Source organism: Apodemus sylvaticus, chromosome 20 (genome assembly GCF_947179515.1).
Source record: "Apodemus sylvaticus chromosome 20, mApoSyl1.1, whole genome shotgun sequence".
Taxonomy (NCBI): domain Eukaryota; kingdom Metazoa; phylum Chordata; class Mammalia; order Rodentia; family Muridae; genus Apodemus; species Apodemus sylvaticus.
Window position 1 is genome coordinate 55192531 of NC_067491.1, and position 18206 is coordinate 55210736.

At 41.0% G+C, this 18206-nt stretch overlaps 1 pseudogene; it reads left to right on the forward strand.

The window, feature by feature from the left end:
* Nucleotides 1-1255: 1255 nt before the first annotated feature.
* LOC127670568 (vomeronasal type-2 receptor 116-like) lies at nucleotides 1256-8251 on the forward strand (annotated as a pseudogene).
* The last annotated feature ends 9955 nt before the right edge of the window (nucleotides 8252-18206 follow it).

Genomic DNA, 18206 nt, shown 5'->3' on the forward strand with positions numbered 1-18206 from the left:
TGGCAGGCCAATGTCTGAGCAAAGATCCCCTCAGCTGTGAGTGTTAATTGGGTCTGTCAGGTGGCTAGGATGGTGGCATGTGCGTGCTCCCTGAGAGTGCTGGGAGAGTCTGCTGAGCTAACAACCTCCTGGCCGGGTCAGCACACAGATGGCCCACCGAGCAGCCCAGGGCCTGGGGGCAGTCCAGGGCCTGACCGTCTGAGACCCCTGCTATGTCAGCCTCGGGCTATGCCTGTTAGCTGGTTTGGTTTTGCCTGCTACATCTCTCTGGCTTCCCGTAGGCAAAATGGCGGTGGTGCGCAAACCGGCCCAGATAAACAACCTCCTGGCCGGGTCGGCACACAGGTGGCCCACCGAGTAGCCCAGGGCCTGGGGGCAGTCCAGGGCCTGACCGTCTGAGACCCCTGCTATGTCTGCCTCAGGCTATGCCTATTAGCTGGTTTGGTTTTGTCTGCTGGGTCCCTCTGGCTTCCCGTAGGCAAAATGGCGGTGGTGCACGCCGGCCCGGGCAAACAAGCTCCTGGCTGGGTGGGCACACAGATGGCCCACCGAGCAACCCAGGACCTGGGGGCAGTCCAGGGCCTGACCGTCTGAGACCCCTGCTATGTCCGCCTCGGGCTATGCCTGTTAGCGGGTTTGGTTTTGCCTGCTAGGTCCCTCTGGCTTCCCGTAGGCAAAATGGTGGTGGTGCGCATGCGCTGGCGGGGGGAGGGGGGAACCTCCTGGCCGGGTTTGCACCCTGGTGGCCCCCTGATCAGCCCAGGGCCTGGGTGCAGGCCAACGCCCGTCGGGCTTAGACCCCTGCAATGTTGGTCTCGGGTTATATTTGTGTACCTCAGTCTGATTTCTCTGGCAACCGAGAACCAATATGGAGGCCTCGTATCTGACTGGCAGGAGGCAGAGTTCTGGTGTGGCTTCTGTGTGGTGAAAGGCGCCGTAAATCCTCTGCTGCTCGCAGCCTGGCTGGCCAGCGATGGCCAGTGGTCGTGGGCTCAAGGTCTGCCTGGACCCTGTCCGCTTGGTTCTACTGCTGATGGCCCTTCCTCTGCTAATTGCATTTTTTTTTTACTTATTCAATTTACATACTTCTCACCACCCCCTCTCTTAGGTCCCCTCCTTTCTTTTTCTATACCCCTCCCCTTCTACTTTGAGCAAGTGGGAGTTTTCTGGGTATCCCTGACCCTGGCACTTCAAGCTCGGTGCTTCCTTTCCCACTGAGACCAGACAAGGCAGCCCAGCTTGTATACTGTATCTCATGTACCAGCGTTTTTGGATAGCCCCTGTCCAGTTGTTCCGGACCCACACGAAAGTCAAGCTGCCCTATGCTACCAATGAGCATGGAGGCCTGGGTTAATCTTGACTATGTTCTTTGGTTGGTTGTTCACCCTCTAACAATTCCAAGGGTCCATGTTAGTTGACTCTGTTGGCATTTCTTTGGAGTTCCTATCTCCTTTTTGTGCAATAAATACATCCTCCTATTCTTCCATAAAAGTCCCAAAGCACTATTCACCGTCCTCCAACTCCCCCTCCAAAAAAAATAAATAAATAAATAAATAAATAAAGTCATAAACAAGCAAACAAACTAATAAAAGAAACCCAGAGTTTTGTAGTTTGGTTATTAGGTTGAGAGATGATTTTTCCTTTCTGGTCCAGTCTAAATGATGTTCTATGAGGTTCTTGAATTTTTGTAGTGATCTCTGTCTTTTGGTTGGAAGAGATTTCTTCTATGATTTTGTTGAGAATGTTTTCTGAGCCACAGAGCTGGGACTCTTCATCTTCTTCTATTCCTCTTATTCTTAGAAGAGGTATTTTCATGGTATCCCAGATTTTCTGGAAGTGTCATGTCAAGAATTTTTTAGATTTAACATTATGTTTGAATGCTGTATCATTTTTGCCAATTTATTGTCTATGCTTGAAATTCTCACTTTTATCTCCTGTATTCTGTTGGAGATGCTTGCATCTGTTGTTCTAGGTCTCTTCCTAGGTTTTCCATCTACAGAATTCCCACAGTTTATATTTTCTTTATTGCTTCTATTTTCATTTTCATGTCTTGCACACTTTTTTATGTTAGTATTTTCCTGTATATCTCTAAGGAATTTATTTGTTCATGCTTAAAAGATCTCTACCTCTTTGACTGTATTTTTAAAATGGATTTATACATTTTCTCTTTAAAGGCCTCTATCAACTTTATAAGATTAAATTAGGGGTCATTTTCTTGTGCTTTAGTTGCATTAGGATATCCAAGGCTTACTATAGTGGGATACCTGCACTTTGGAAGTTTCCTTTTGCCCAGGGTTTGTTGATATTGTTGCCATATTCTAGGGCATTTATTCATCTGCTTGGCTTTGGCTCTGGATGTTCCTGTTACAGTGGCTATTGGAAGAGGTGTTAATCTTGATGGTTCTTGTGTGGCAGGACTCTGGCAGAAATCTTTAGGCTGTATGGTTCTGATTCAATCCCACTTATGACTTGTTAAAATGTGTTACTTTCAGTTTTAGTATGATAGTTTCCTCATAATCTTATTTCATACAAGAGTATCAGAAAGGTATATTTCCTTTTCCCAGTGTGATTATTTCTTTGCTTTTCTTTGTTTTACACCATAATTATTTCTAATTTAAATCTATTACAAGATTTTACTGCCAAGTGCTCTGCAGAACAATGAATGTATATGAAACAATGGGTTATACAATGAAGTTGAAGTATTGTGAATGGTCTTCAAGACACAGACAATCAGAGACTTATGGGATGCAATTGAAAACAGAATCTATATTTTGTTTAGCATTTTATAAACTTGGTCATATTCTTTCATGCAGAATTAATGCTTTAACATTTAATATTTGCATATTTACTAAGAACTTAAAAGTATAATTATATAAAATCTGAAATATTTATTCTAACCGTGGCAACATTGATGGTATTTTCAACGTTTTTGGTATGTGATATTACTCATTGACTCATCAATAGCCTAATGCCAGGAGTGCATGAGATTCTAATTACACTATTAAAAAGAAAATATAAGTGTTGAGAAAGTCCTCTGACAGATTTTGAAATAAGGACCTGTCACATGACCACATTTAGTTGCCCCATTAGATGGGTGCATCTAATGTTGTTAAAATGAATATGCCAAACTCTGCTACACACACCTGGGTTCACATCACAGTATATTGAAATGAAGTATAATTAGTTCCAGGCAGATTTGGGGAAAATGGGGAAATTGTGTCACAATCAGTTCAACAATCATAAGAGGATCACAAAGTATATGAATCAGCAGGGGTAGAATCAGCATTGTGTCTTTCTGTGTTGAATAGGAAAGGTAACTAGAGAGGATTTGCTAATATTATCATTGATTTAATAAAGACTGTGTGTGTCCATTCAATATTTTGCATAAAGTAATTTTCACTTTGCATATACTCCTAGCATTAAAAATATCTCATTTCTGAAATGGACATAATATTTTTTATTTATCAATTTCCATTATTTCATAATAAACAAAGTAGATATATGCAGTATTCAGAGACAGTGTACTGATACATACAATAAATACCTCTCTTAAAAGGACAGCTACACATATGTTGAATAATCAAAATGTAAAATACTGATGAAATTCAGTATAATATGTTAGACCTATATTTCACGACCAATATTAAATCCTATACAAAGTAAATTATTGTCTTAAAGGTTAATCACAATTAACGAATGAATTGACATTCTTTATATAACACACTCATTAGAAGCTAAAATAATACATAAGCAAAAATAAATAAAAAAGGAGTAAAATAGAGTAATATAAGAATGTGACAGCAGCATGAAAAGACAGTAATAACTATTAACTTTTATTATTAATAAAATATTAACTATTGTAACAGAAGAGTCTAAGAAAGGATAAGCAAGATGAACATAACTAAAATTTAGTGTAAAAAGAAGTAAACATATAGTTTTCTATGTGTTTTGTGAAAAATAAGTTTATAATAGTTTACTATATAAATATTTACAAGAATATAAAAAGTTAGACTCAGCATGAAATGTGACACTAAAGGTGACATCAGAAGCATATATTTTTCTTACCTGGTACTTTGATTTACAAGGATTTAGTCTTTACAATCTGTACTAGAATAACAAAACCAAAACATATGTTTTACTATTAAGTAGGAGTTTTCATGAAAAATATTTTACTCTTGAAGTTTTCCAAAACTTACATAATTTAATAGCCATGAAGTTGACTAAATATGTAAAGACACTTACATCCCAAACATTAATATGACTTTGATCACAGAACACTGAATTAGACAAGAGAATTAAATCCTGCTACCTTTACTCAGACATCCACATATTCACTCTAACATAGGTAATATCTTCTAACCAAATCAATGAAAGGAGTGTTGAAAGATAAAAGAATGTTGAAAACATATTTAGCGGTATCTAAACAAGATCAATATGAGAATGAAAAATTTTCAAAACAAAAGAAATTTATAAATGGAAATAAATGTGTCATACATCTGAGACTACCATTATTTTAGACAACAAATTCAATGATTGATATATTCCTTAAAATTGAATTCACACTATCATTTTGAAATTAAGAAACATATCATGAGAACTGATGTAGGACTGACTTAGTTTTTGCTGTGTTAACTTTGTATTCTCATGGCTGAAAAGTATGTGTCAACTATATTATAAAAATATCAACAAATTACTTTAGTAAAAACAGAGTAAAGCATGAGATTAGTTAAATACAACTCAAATAAATTGGTTCTTGGGATGTGGTGTCCTGTGTGTTTTACTTGTCAATTTGACACAATCTAGATTTATGTGACAAAAAGAAAGCACGGTTAAAAATACCTTCAGGAACGGGCCTGCAGTCAATCCTATTGGTCATATCTATTGTCAGGGACTCCTGATTTTGGTGCAACCTCTGAGAACATGAACATGAGCTACATAACAAAGCAGGTTGAACAAGGCCATACAGGAAGGTCATGCAAAACCTCACCCACATGGACTCAGCTTCAGTTCTTACCTCCATGTTCTACCTTGAACATGAATTCATGCCTGATTTCCTCAGTGATATATTTAGATGGTTGTACTGGCTGGTTTTGTGTGTCAGCTTGACACAAGCTGGAGTTATCACAGAGAAAGGAGCTTCAGTTGAGGAAATGCCTCTATGAGATTCAGCTGTAAGGCATTTTCTCAGTTAATGGTCAAGGGCAGAGGGCCCATTTTGGGTGATGCCATCCCTGGACTGGTATTCTTGGGTTCTATAAGAAAGCAAGCTGAGCAAGCCAGGGGAAGCAAGCCAGTAAGGAACATTCACCCATGGCCTCTGCATCAGCTCCTGCTTCCTGACCTGCTTGAGTTAGAGTCTTGAGTTCCTTTGGTGATGAACAGCAACGTGGAAGTGTAAGCTGAATAAACCCTTTCCTCCCCAACTTGGTTCTTGGTCATGACGTTTGTGCAGGAATAGAAACACTAACACAAATTGGTACCAGCATAGTGGGGTATTCCTGTGACAACCTGACCATGTTTGGGGTAGGACTGTGGAAGGTCTTTGGAACTTTGAGCTAGAAAGCCATTGGGATATTAAGAGCTCTGTGGGATGTTTTGTAGGAGCTTGGAAGATAGTTTTGAGAAAAGTGAAGAAGATGGAGGCCTGGATTGTGAAATTTCAGAGGGAAGATTAAAGACTCTTATCAGCGTTGCTGCTGTTTGGATTGTGAAGATTCTGTAGTTTTGGTTAGCTGGGGCTGAAGAATCAGCTATGATTAACAAGATACCAAAACTACTAAGGCAAAACTGGGACTTTGCATTACTGGGACTATTGATGCTGGTTAGCTGGAGCTAAGAAATTAGCAGTAATCAAGAAGAGACCAGCATCAGCAGTGTTTTAGATGCCAGTACCATGAACGACCACCAAGAACAGCAGCAGCAGTGCAGTATAGGTAACATCTTCTGGGAAGTATTTTCTGAGAGCACAAAGATGGTGTGTTCCAGAGATAGCCAAAGTTGTACCTTGTGCTGCAGCAGGACTTGGTAATGTATAAGAGTCACCCAGGTAGTACTGGTGTTGATGGCATAAAGGGGTCCTGAAGAGCCTCTGAGGTTCTGCACTGTAAGAGGCCACAGAAGAACATTAATTGGTGAAGGTGCAGTCTCAGTTGCAATTGGTGACCCAGGACTTGAAAGGGTCATGCAAAGGAGTTGAGGCTTGGCACCATGAAGAGAGCCTATGAGAGGCTATTGGTGAATTGTAGGTACAGTGGAATACAGCAGTGTTTTTAGATGCCAGTACCATGAACGACCACCAAGAACAGCAGCAGCAGTGCAGTATAGGTAGCTGGAGCCTAGAAGACAAGGTGTGTGCTAGAAAAGGCAGGGCTGGAGAAGTGACCCAAGCCAAGCCCTTGGAGGAGCCCAGAAGATCGTGAGTTGGATCTGATATTGGATGGCTGGAGTCTGATTTTGCATTTGATTGTGACTGTGCCCTGATATTTATCCCTCTTGAAGAAAGAAGGTATTTTAGTGGAGTCCACAGTTAAGAGAATGAATTTTTAAAAGATTTTGAATTTTAAATTCAAGGATATTTTAAAGGAACTAAACTTTAGTATACAAAGTCTGTGGGGCCTTTAAAGTTATTTAGATCTTGAGGATGAATAAGAAAGTAAGGGTTGAGGCTTAATGGTGATGTGTTTGTGTGTCAAGTTGACAAGGGGTCAATTGTACTGGCTGGTTTTGTGTGTCAACTTGACAGAAGCTGGAATTATCACAGAGAAAGGAGCTTCAGTTGAGGAAATGCTTCTATGAGATTCAGCTGTAAGGCATTTTCTCAGTTAGTGATCAAGGGCAGAGGGCCCATTTGGGGTGATGCCATCCCTGGGTTGGTATTCTTGGGTTCTATAAGAAAGCAAGCTGAGCAAGCCAGGGGAAGCAAGCCAGTAAGGAACATTCATCCATGGCCTCTGCATCAGCTCCTGCTTCCCAATCTGCTTGAGTTAGAGTCCTGAGTTCTTTTGATGATGAACAGCAACATGGAAGTGTAAGCTGAATAAACCCTTTCCTCCCCAACTTGGTTCTTGGTCATGACGTTTGTGCAGGAATAGAAACACTAAGACAATGGTATATTTTGAAAAATAGCCCTTCCTCCATAATTTGCTTTTTTTCATGGGGTAGTATGAAAGGAGTTTTAACCTTATCCTGTGGGATTATTCACCTTAAAATATTTATATCTAAAATAATGAATGAACATTGTTGTAATAACAATCCAAGGATTTGAACTGTAAAATATGTTAGGGTAAAGGGAACACTTCACTATGCATTAATGACCTACTTGCATTACCCACAGATATGGATTAGTGTGTGACATGTTCAGAAACTCATTATGCAAATACAGAAAAGAGACACTGCCTTAAGAAAACTGTAACATTTCTGTCCTATTACAATTCCTTGGGGATGGGACTCACAATCATGTCTGTGGGATTCTTTGCACTCACAGTTCTCATTATTTGGGTATTTGTAAACCACGGAAATACTCCAATTGTGAAGGCCAACAATAGATCTCTCAGTTACACCCTGCTCATCACTCTTGCCTTCTGTTTCCTCTGTCCTTTGCTCTTCATTGGCCTTCCAAACACTGCTACATGTATCCTTCAGCAGAACTTATTTAGACTCCTGTTCACAGTGGCTCTATCTAGTGTGTTGGCCAAAACCGTCACTGTTGTTATGGCCTTTGAGATTACTGTTCCAGGAAGAAAGGTTGCTGATATCACGGGCCCCAACTTTCATCAGTCCAGTTTGTACTCTGATGCAAGTACTTCTCTCTGGCATATGTCTGGGAACATCCCCTCCATTTATTGACATGGATGCACACTCTGAACATGGACACATCATCAGTCTATGCAACAAGGGCTCATCTCTTGCCTTCCATGGCACTCTGGCCTACTTGAGTGTCTTGGCCTTTAGTAGCTACTTAATGGCTTTTCTGTCCAGGAATCTGCCTGACATATTTAATGAGGCCAAGTTCCTGGCTTTCAGCATGCTGGTGTTTGGTAGTGCCTGGATCATCTTACTTCCTGTCTACCACAGCACCACAGGGAAAGCCATGGTGATTATGGAAATTTTCTCTATCTTGGTTTCCAGTGCAAGCATCCTAAGCCTAATCTTTGCTCCTAAGTGCTATGTTATTTTGTTCAGATCAGAGAAAAACACACTTCATCAAATCAGGAATAAAAGACATAATAGAAAAATTTACTTAAAAACATGATTCACAATATTCTTCAAAGTAACTGACTATTACTGATTCTCTACCACTCTAATAGTTACATATAAGGATAAAATATTGTGTCCAGAAAATGGCTTTGTGGGTATAGGTTCTTCCTATCAAATATTATATTCTGAGTTTGATTCTCTGGAAGCACATAGTAAAATAAGAAACCAACTTTCTTTGGTTGAACTAATTTGTCCAGTGTCCAAAATAAATAAGCATGTATAATAAATCTTTTGAAAACCTTTTAGTTCTAGATGTGATTGCATGAGCTTTCATTGTTTTTACTTACTTAATAAATTATATTTTCATTTTGAGATTACATTTTGGAATCATGATTCTCTATTCACTTAACAACACGTTCATTCTGAGGCTTTTCATCTAAAGTTTTCTTCCTGATTCACATTATTAAGTTTGACCAGCAGTGTTCTTACTTAGAGAACAGTTGCAGTTCTCCCAGTGCTGACCATAAGCTGTTTTTCTGATGGTGTTAATTTCCGATCTTTTCAGATGTGATGAATTTTACACACTGTGGGTGCAGCATTAAGCTTTTTGACATAGTATTATCACGACATTTAACATTTTCTTTTTTGTTGCTGGAGTTTTTTTTAGATTTTTTTTTATTAGATATTTTCTTTACTTACATTTTAAATGTCCCCTTTCCTGGCTTTCCCTCTGAAAACTCCCTATTCCATCTGCCCTCTGCTTCTATGAGGGTGTTTCCACACTAAAGGACCCACTCCCGCTTCCCTGTCCTGGTATTCCCCTACACTAGGGAATGAAGCTTTCACAGATCCAAGGGCTTCTCCCACTGATGTATGACAAGGCTATCCTCTGCTACATATGCGGATGGAGCCATGGGTTGCTCCATGTGTACTCTCTGGTTCGTGGTTTAGTCCCTGGTGTTTTCAAAACCTTCTCTTCCAATTTTACTTTTTAAAATTAACTATCTTATTTATTTAAATTCCTTGTTGCTCCATCTTCCAGTTGCCCTTCCCAGATTTCTTCAACCCAAATCCACTTCTCTTTTTCTTTTTAAATATTTTTATTTTCTATATTCTTTGTTTACATTCCAAATGATTTCCCCTTTCCCGGATCCCCCCTCCCCATATGTCCCATAAACCTTCTCTCCATCCATTCTCCAATCACCTCCTTCCTTTTTCTCTGTCCTTATATTCCCCTCCAATGCTAGATCAATCCTTTCCAGGATTAGGACCCTCTCTATACTTCTTCATGGGAGTCATTTGTTATGCGATTTGTGCCTTGGGTATTCAGGGCTTCTGGGCTAATTAATATCCACTCATCAGAGATTGCATTCCATGTGTATTCTTTTGTGATTGGGTTACCTCACTTAGGATGATATTTTCCAGATCAAACCATTTGCCTAAAAATTTTGTGATCTCATTGTTTCTAATTGTTGAGTAGTATTCCACATTTTCTGTATCCATTCCTCCTTTGAGGGGCATCTGGGTTCTTTTCAGCTCTGGCTATTATAAATAAGGCTGCTATAAACATAATGGAGCATGTGTCTTTATTGCATGCAGGGGAATCCTTTGGGTATATGCCTAGGAGAGGTATAGTAGGGTCCTCCGGAAGTGTCATGTCCAGTTTTCTGAGGAACCGCCAGACTGATTTCCAAAGTGGTTGTACCATCTTACAACCCCACCAGCAGTGCAGGAGTGTTCCTCTTTCTCCACATCCTCACCAACACCTGCTATCTCCTGAGTTTTTGACCTTAGCCATTCTGACTGGTGTAAGGTGAAATCTCAGGGTTGTTTTGATTTGCATTTCCCTAATGACTAATGATGTTGAGCACTTCTTAAGATGCCTCTTGGCCATCCGAATTTCTTCAGGTGAAAATTCTTTCTTTAGATCGGTGCCCCATTTTTTTAATAGGGTTATTTGGTTCCCTGGGGTCTAACTTCTTGAGTTCTTTGTATATACTGGATATTAGCCCTCTATCAGATGTGGGGTTGGTGAATATCCTTTCCCAATTTGATGGTTGCCATTTTGTCCTTTTAACAGTGTCCTTTGCCTTACAGAAACTTTGTAATTTTATGAGGTTCCATTTGTCAATTCTTGATCTTAGAGCATAAGCTATTGGTGATCTGTTCAGGAACTTTTCCCCTGTGCCCATGTCCTCAAGGGTCTTCCCCAGTTTCTTTTCTATTAGTTTCAGTGTGTCTGGTTTTACATGGAGGTCCTTGATCCACTTGGAGTGAAGTTTAGTACATGGAGATAAGGGATCAATTTGAATTCTTCTGCATGCTGACCTCCAATTGAACCAGCACCATTTGTTGAAAAGGCTATCTTTTTTCCACTGGATGTTTTTGGCTCCTTTGTCGAAGATCAAGTGACCATAGGTGTGTGGAATCATTTCTGGATCTTCAGTTCTATTCCATTGGTCCACTTGTCTGTCACTGTACCAATACCATGCAGTTTTTAACACTATTGCGATGTAGTATTGCTTGAAGTCAGGGATACTGATTCCCCCAGAATTTCTTTTGTTGTTGAGAATAGTTTTAGCTATCCTGGGTTTTTTGTTATTCCAGATGAATTTGAGAATTGCTCTATCGATGCTTCTCCGCTATCCGAAATTCTTCAGGTGAGAATTCTTTGTTTAACTCTGTACCCCATTTTTTAATAGGATTGTTTGGTTTTCTGGAGTCTAACTTCTTGAGTTCTTTATATATATTGGATATTAGCCCTCTATCTGATGTAGGATTGGTGAAGATCTTTTCCCAATTTGTTGGTTGCCGATTTGTCCTTTTGATGGTGTCCTTTGCCTTACAGACAGAAACTTTGTAATTTTATGAGGTCCCATTTGTTAATTCTTGATCTTAGAGCATATGCTATTGGTGTTCTGTTCAGAAACTTTCTCCCTGTACCGATGTCCTCAAGGCTCTTCCCCAGTTTCTTTTCTATTAGCTTCAGAGTATCTGGCTTTATGGGGAGGTCCTTGATCCATTAGGATTTGAGCTTAGTACAAGGAGACAAGGATGGATCAATTCGCATTCTTCTGCATGCTGACCTCCAGTTGAACCAGCACCATTTGTTGAAAATGCTATCTTTTTTCTTTTTTTTTAATTTTTTTATTCGATATAATTTATTTACATTTCAAATGATTTCCCTTTTCTAGCCCCCCCACTCCCCGAAAGTCCCGTAAGCCCCCTTCTCTTCCCCTGTCCTCCCACCCACCCCTTCCCACTTCCCCGTTCTGGTTTTGACGAATACTGTTTAACTGAGTCCTTCCAGAACCAGGGGCCACTCCTCCTTTCTTCTTGTACCTCATTTGATGTGTGGATTATGTTTTGGGTATTCCAGTTTTCTAGGTTAATATCCACTTATGAGTGAGTGCATACCATGATTCACCTTTTGAGTCTGGGTTACCTCACTTAGTATGATATTCTCTAGCTCCATCCATTTGCCTAAGAATTTCATGAATTCATTGTTTCTAATGGCTGAATAGTACTCCATTGTGTAGATATACCACATTTTTTCCATCCACTCTTCTGTTGAGGGATACCTGGGTTCTTTCCAGCATCTAGCAATTATAAATAGGGCTGCTATGAACATAGTAGAGCATGTATCCTTATTACATGGTGGGGAGTCTTCTGGGTATATGCCCAGGAGTGGTATAGCAGGATCTTCTGGAAGTGAGGTGCCCAGTTTTCAGAGGAACCGCCAGACTGCTTTCCAGAGTGGTTGTACCAATTTGCAACCCCACCAGCAGTGGAGGAGTGTTCTTCTTTCTCCACACCCTCTCCAACACCTGCTGTCTCCTGAATTTTTGATCTTAGACATTCTGACTGGTGTAAGATGAAATCTTAGGGTTGTTTTGATTTGCATTTCCCTAATGACTAATGAAGTTGAGCATTTTTTAAGATGCTTCTCCGCCATCCGAAGTTCTTCAGGTGAGAATTCTTTGTTTAACTCTGTACCCCATTTTTAATAGGGTTGTTTGGTTTTCTGGAGTCTAACTTCTTGAGTTCTTTATATATATTGGATATTAGCCCTCTATCTGATGTAGGATTGGTGAAGATCTTTTCCCAATTTGTTGGTTGCCGATTTGTCCTCTTGATGGTGTCCTTTGCCTTTCAGAAACTTTGTAATTTTATGAGGTCCCATTTGTCAATTCTTGCTCTTAGAGCATACACTATTGGTGTTCTGTTCAGAAACTTTCTCCCTGTACCGATGTCCTCGAGGGCCCTCCCCAGTTTCTTTTCTATTATCTTCAGAGTGTCTGGCTTTATGTGGAGGTCCTTGACCCATTTGGATTTGAGCTTAGTACAAGGAGACAAGGATGGATCAATTCACATTCTTCTGCATGCTGACCTCCAGTTGAACCAGCACCATTTCCTGAAAAGGCTATCTTTTTTCCATTGGATGTTTTCAGCCTCTTTGTCGAGGATCAAGTGGCCATAGGTGTGTGGGTTCATTTCTGGATCTTCAATCCTGTTCCATTGATCCTCCTGCCTGTCACTGTACCAATACCATGCAGTTTTTAACAGTATTGCTCTGTAGTATTGCTTGAGGTCAGGGATACTGATTCCCCCAGATTTTCTTTTGTTGCTGAGAATAGTTTTACCTATCCTGGGTTTTTTGTTGTTCCAGATGAATTTGATAATTGCTCTTTCTAACTCTGTGAAGAATTGAGTTGGGATTTTGATGGGTATTGCATTGAATCTGTATATTGCTTTTGGCAAAAATGGCCATTTTAACGATATTGATCGTGCCAATCCATGAGCAAGTGTGGTTTTCCCATTTTTTGAGGTCTTCTTCCATTTCCTTCTTCAGATTCTTGAATTTCTTGTCGTAAAGATCTTTCACGTGTTTGGTAAGAGTCACCCCAAGATACTTTATACTGTTTGTGGCTATTGTGAAGGGGGTCATTTCCCTAATTTCTTTCTCGGCCTGCTTATCCTTTGAGTATAGGAAAGACACTGATTTCCTTGAGTTGATTTTATAACCTGCCAGTTTGCTGAAGTTGTTTTTCAGCTGTAGGAGCTCTCTAGTGGAGTTCTTTGGGTCACTTAGGTAGACGATCATGTCGTCTGCAAATAACGATAGTTTGACTTCTTCCTTTCCAATTTGTATCCCTTTGACCTCCTTATGTTGTCGAATTGCCCGAGCTAGTACCTCAAGTACAATATTGAAAAGATAAGGAGAAAGGGGGCAGCCTTGTCTGGTCCCTGATTTCAGTGGAATTGCTTCAAGTTTCTCTCCATTTAGTTTGATGCTGGCTACCGGTTTGCTGTATATTGCTTTTACTATGTTTAGGTATGGGCCTTGAATTCCTGTTCTCTCCAAGACTTTAAGCATGAAAGGATGCTGAATTTTGTCAAATGCTTTTTCAGCATCCAATGAAATGACCATGTGGTTTTGTTCTTTGAGTTTGTTTATGTAGTGGATTGTATTGATGGATTTCCGTATATTGAACCAACCCTGCATTCCCGGGATAAAGCCTACTTGATCATGGTGGATGATCGTTTTGATGTGTTCTTGGATTCGGTTGGCAAGAATTTTATTGAGTATTTTTGCATCGCTGTTCATAAGGGAAATTGGTCTGAAGTTCTCTTTCTTTGTTGGATCTTTTTGTGGCTTTGGTATCAGCGTAACTGTGGCTTCGTAGAAGGAATTGGGTAGTGTTCCTTCTGTTTCTATTTTGTGGAATAGTTGGAAGAGTATTGGTGTTAACTCTTCTTTGAAGGTCTGGTAGAATTCTGCACTGAAGCCATCTGGTCCTGTGCTTTTTTTGGTTGGAAGACTTTCTATGTCACCTTCTATTTCTTTAGGCATTATGGGACTGTTTAGATGTTCTAGTTGTTCCTGATTTAATTTTGGTATTTGGTATCTGTCAAGGAAATTGTCCATTTCCTCCAGATTCTCCAGTTGTGTTGAGTACAATCTCTTGTAGCAGGATCTGATGATTTTTTGGATTTCCTCAGTTTCCCTTGTTATATCTCACTTTTCATTTCTAAGTTTGTTAATTTGGATACTTTCTCTGTGCCCTTTGGTCAGTCTGGCTAAGGGTTTATCTATCTTGTTGATTTTCTCAAAGAACCAGCTCCTGGTTTTGTTGATTTTTTGTATGGTTCTCTTTGTTTCTACTTGATTGATTTCGGCCCTTAGTTTGATGATTTCCTGCCTTCTACTCCTCCTGGGCGAAATAGCTTCTTTTTGTTCTAGGGCTTTCAGGTGTGTCATTAAGCTGGTAATGTATGCTCTCTCCATTTTCTTTTTGGAGGCACTCAGGGCTATGAGTTTTCCTCTTAGCACTGCTTTCATTGTGTCCCATAGATTTGGGTATGTTGTGTTTTCATTTTCATTGTGTTCTAAAAAGTCTTTAATTTCTTTCTTTATTTCTCCCTTCACCAAGGTATCATTGAGTAGAGTATTGTTCAGTTTCCACGTGTATGTGGGTTTTCTGTTGTTTCGTTGCTATTGAAGACCACTTTTACTCCATAGTGATCAGATAGGAGGCATGGGATTAGTTCTATCTTCTTATATTTGTTGAGGTCTGTCTTGTGACCAGTTATATGGTCGATTTTGGAGAAGGTACCATGAGGTGCTGAGAAAAAGGTATATTCTTTTGTTTTAGGATAGAATGTTCTATATATATCTGTTAAATCTAATTGGTCCAAAGCTTCAATTAGTTTCATTGAGTCCCTGTTTAGTTTCTGTTTTCCTGATCGGTCCATTGAGGAAAGTGCAGTGTTGAAGTCACCCACAATTATTGTGTTAGGTGCAATGTGTGCTTTTAGTTTTAATAAAGTTTCTTTTACGAAAGAGGGTGCCCTTGCATTTGGGGCATAGATGTTCAGGATTGACAGTTCTTCTTTTTGTATTTTTCCTTTGACGAGCAAGAAGTGTCCCTCAGGGTCTCTTTTGATGACTTTGGGTTGAAAATCAATTTTATCTGATATTAAAATGGCTACTCCAGCTTGTTTCCTGAGACCATTTGCTTGTAAAATTGTCTTCCAGCCTTTTACTCTAAGGTAGTGTTTGTCATTGACCCTTAGGTGTGTTTCCTGTAAGCAGCAAAATGTAGGGTCCTGTTTACGTATCCATTCAGTTATTCTGTGTCTTTTTATTGGAGCATTAAGTCCATTGATGTTAAGAGATATTAAGGAATAGTGATTGTTACTTCCTATCATTTTTGACGTTATTTTTTTAAATTTGAATGCTTAACTTCTTTTGGGTTTGATGAAAGGTTACTATCTTGCTTTTTCCAGGGTGAAGTTTCCCTCCTTGTATTGGTAATGTCCTCCTATTATCCTTTATAGGGCTGGGTTTGTGGATAGATATTGGGTAAACTTGGTTTTGTCATGAAATATCTTAGTTTCTCCATCTATGGTGATTGAGAGTTTTGCTGGATATAGTAGTTTTGGTTGGCATTTGTGTTCTCTTAGAGTCTGCATGAGATCTGCCCAGGACCTTCTAGACTTCATAGTCTCAGGTGAAAATCTGCTGTGATTCTGATAGGTCTTCCTTTATATGTTACTTGGCCTTTTTCTCTTACTGCCTTTAGTATTCTTTCTTTGTTTAGAACATTTGGTGTTTTGATTATTATGTGATGGGAAGTATTTCTGTTCTGGTCCATTCTGTTTGGAGTTCTGTAGGCTTCTTGTATATTCATGGGCATCTCTCTCTTTAGGTTAGGGAAGTTTTCTTCCATAATTTTATTGAAGATATTTGCTGGCCCTTTAAGTTGTAAATCTTCACTCTCATCTATGCCTATAATCCTTAGGTTTGGTCTTCTCATTGTGTCCTGGATTTCCTGGATATTTTGGGTTACAAGCTTTTTGCATTTTGCATTTTCTTTAACTGTTGAGTCCATGGTTTCTATGGAATCTTCAGCATCTGAGATTCTTTCTTCTATCTCTTGTATTCTGTTGTTGATATTTGCATCTCTGTCTCCTGATTTCTGCCCAAGGCTTTCTATCTCCAAAGTTGTCTCCCTTTGAGTTTTCTTAGTTGTTTCTACTTCTGATTTTAGATCCTGGATGGTTTTGCTTAGCTCCTTCACTTGCTTGTTTGTGCTTTCCTGTAATTCTTTAAGAGATTTTTGTGTTTCCTCTTTCATGACCTCAGCCTGTTGACCAAAGTTCTCCTGTATTTCTTTAAGAGATTTTTGTGTTTCCTCTTTCATGACCTCAGCCTGTTGACCAATGTTCTCCTGTATTTCTTTAAGTGTTTTTTGCATTTCCTCCTTGTTGGCTTTTGTATTCTCCTGGATTTCTTTCAATGATTTTTGTGTTTCCCTTGCAAGGGCTTCTAACTTTTGATCCATTTTCTCCTGAATTTCTTTAAGTATGTCCTTCATGTGTTCCTGTACCAGCATCATGACCAGTGATTTTAAATCCAAATCTTGTTTTACTGGTGTGATGGGGTATCCAGGACATGTTGGTAGTGGAGAATTGGGTTCAGATGTTGCCATGTTGCCTTGATTTCTGTTAGTGACGTTCCTGCGTTTGCCTTTTGCCATCTATTTCTCACTGGTTTTAGTTTGTCTTGTCAGTGCTGGACTCACCAGTGCAAGCTGCCCCTTCCCAGTTGGCCTCTGGTGCACAGCTCACCTCCTTCACTGCTTGTAGACAGGGTGCTGCTGCCCAGGCTGTTCAGATCCCAAAGCAGGCACCTGAAGGCTCCCGCTGGGGCCCGCTGGATTCACTGGAGCACACTGACTTCTCCCAGCTGGCCGCCCGGAAGCCCAGCTAGCCTCTTTCAGGACTTGGAGATGTGGTGTGGCCGCCCAGGCTGATCTGGATCCGGAAGCTGAGAGAGTAGAGCTGAGGTCTTCCGCCTGAGGCCTTGTCCCAGATTGTGTCTGTGGACCAGATGGAGCCCGTGTGCACCCCCAGGGAGTGCTGACGGTGTACACTGCCGGGACCTCCCCTGTGTTCTGCTTACTCCGCTGGGCCGCCGATCCCCCCAGCGGGCTGCTGGCACACACAAGGTTAGCCTGGCCTCCCAGTCCCTGAGTCCAGGCAAAAGCCTGGGAGGCCAAGGTCCGAGCAAAGTTCCCCTAGCGCTATGACTTTTAATTGGGTCCGCCAGGTGACTAGGATGGTGGGCGTACGCGCCCACGCTCCCTGAAAGTGCCAGGAGAGTCTGCTGTGCTAACAACCTCCTGGGCGGGTTGACTCACAGATGGCCCACCAAGTCGCCCAGTTCTTAGGGTCAGTCCTGTGCCTTTTGGGGCCTAGACCCCTGCTTTGTTAGCCTCAGGCTATGCCTGTTACAGGTCTGCCCACCAGAGCTCTCTGTCGTCCCGCAGGAAAAATGGCGGGGCGCGGGCAGGCCTGGGCAAAAATCCTCCTGGCTGGGTTGGCACCCCGATGGCCCCCCTACCAGCGCAGGGCCTGGGTGCAGGCCAACGCCTGTCGGGCTCAGACCACCTTGGTGTTGGCCTCGGATTATGTTTGTGTACCTCAGTCAGTCCGATCCCTGGAGTCCGATACCAAGATGGATGCACCTCTCCTGACTGGTGGGAGGCCGAGTTCTGAAGTGGCTTCCGTGAAGGAAAGGCGCCGCACAACTGCAGATGCTTGCCACCCGGCTGGTCAGTGAAGGTCAGTGGTCGTGGGCGCAGGGCCTAACTGGACCCTGTGTCGCCTTGGTTCCACTGCTGATGGACCAGCCACTGCTGCACTGCTGTCGTCATCGCCGCCGCTGCCGCCGCTGCCGCCCCCTATCTTTGCTATCTTTTTTTTCATTGGATGTTTTCAGCCTCTTTGTCGAGGATCAAGTGGCCATAGGTGTGTGGGTTCATTTCTGGATCTTAAATCCTGTTCCACTGATCTGCCTGCCTGTCACTGTACCAATACCATGCCGTTTTTAACACTACTGCTCTGTAGTATTGCTTGAGGTCAGGGATACTGATTCCCCCAGATTTTCTTTTGTTGCTGAGAATAGTTTTAGCTATCCTGGGTTTTTTGTTATTCCAGATGAA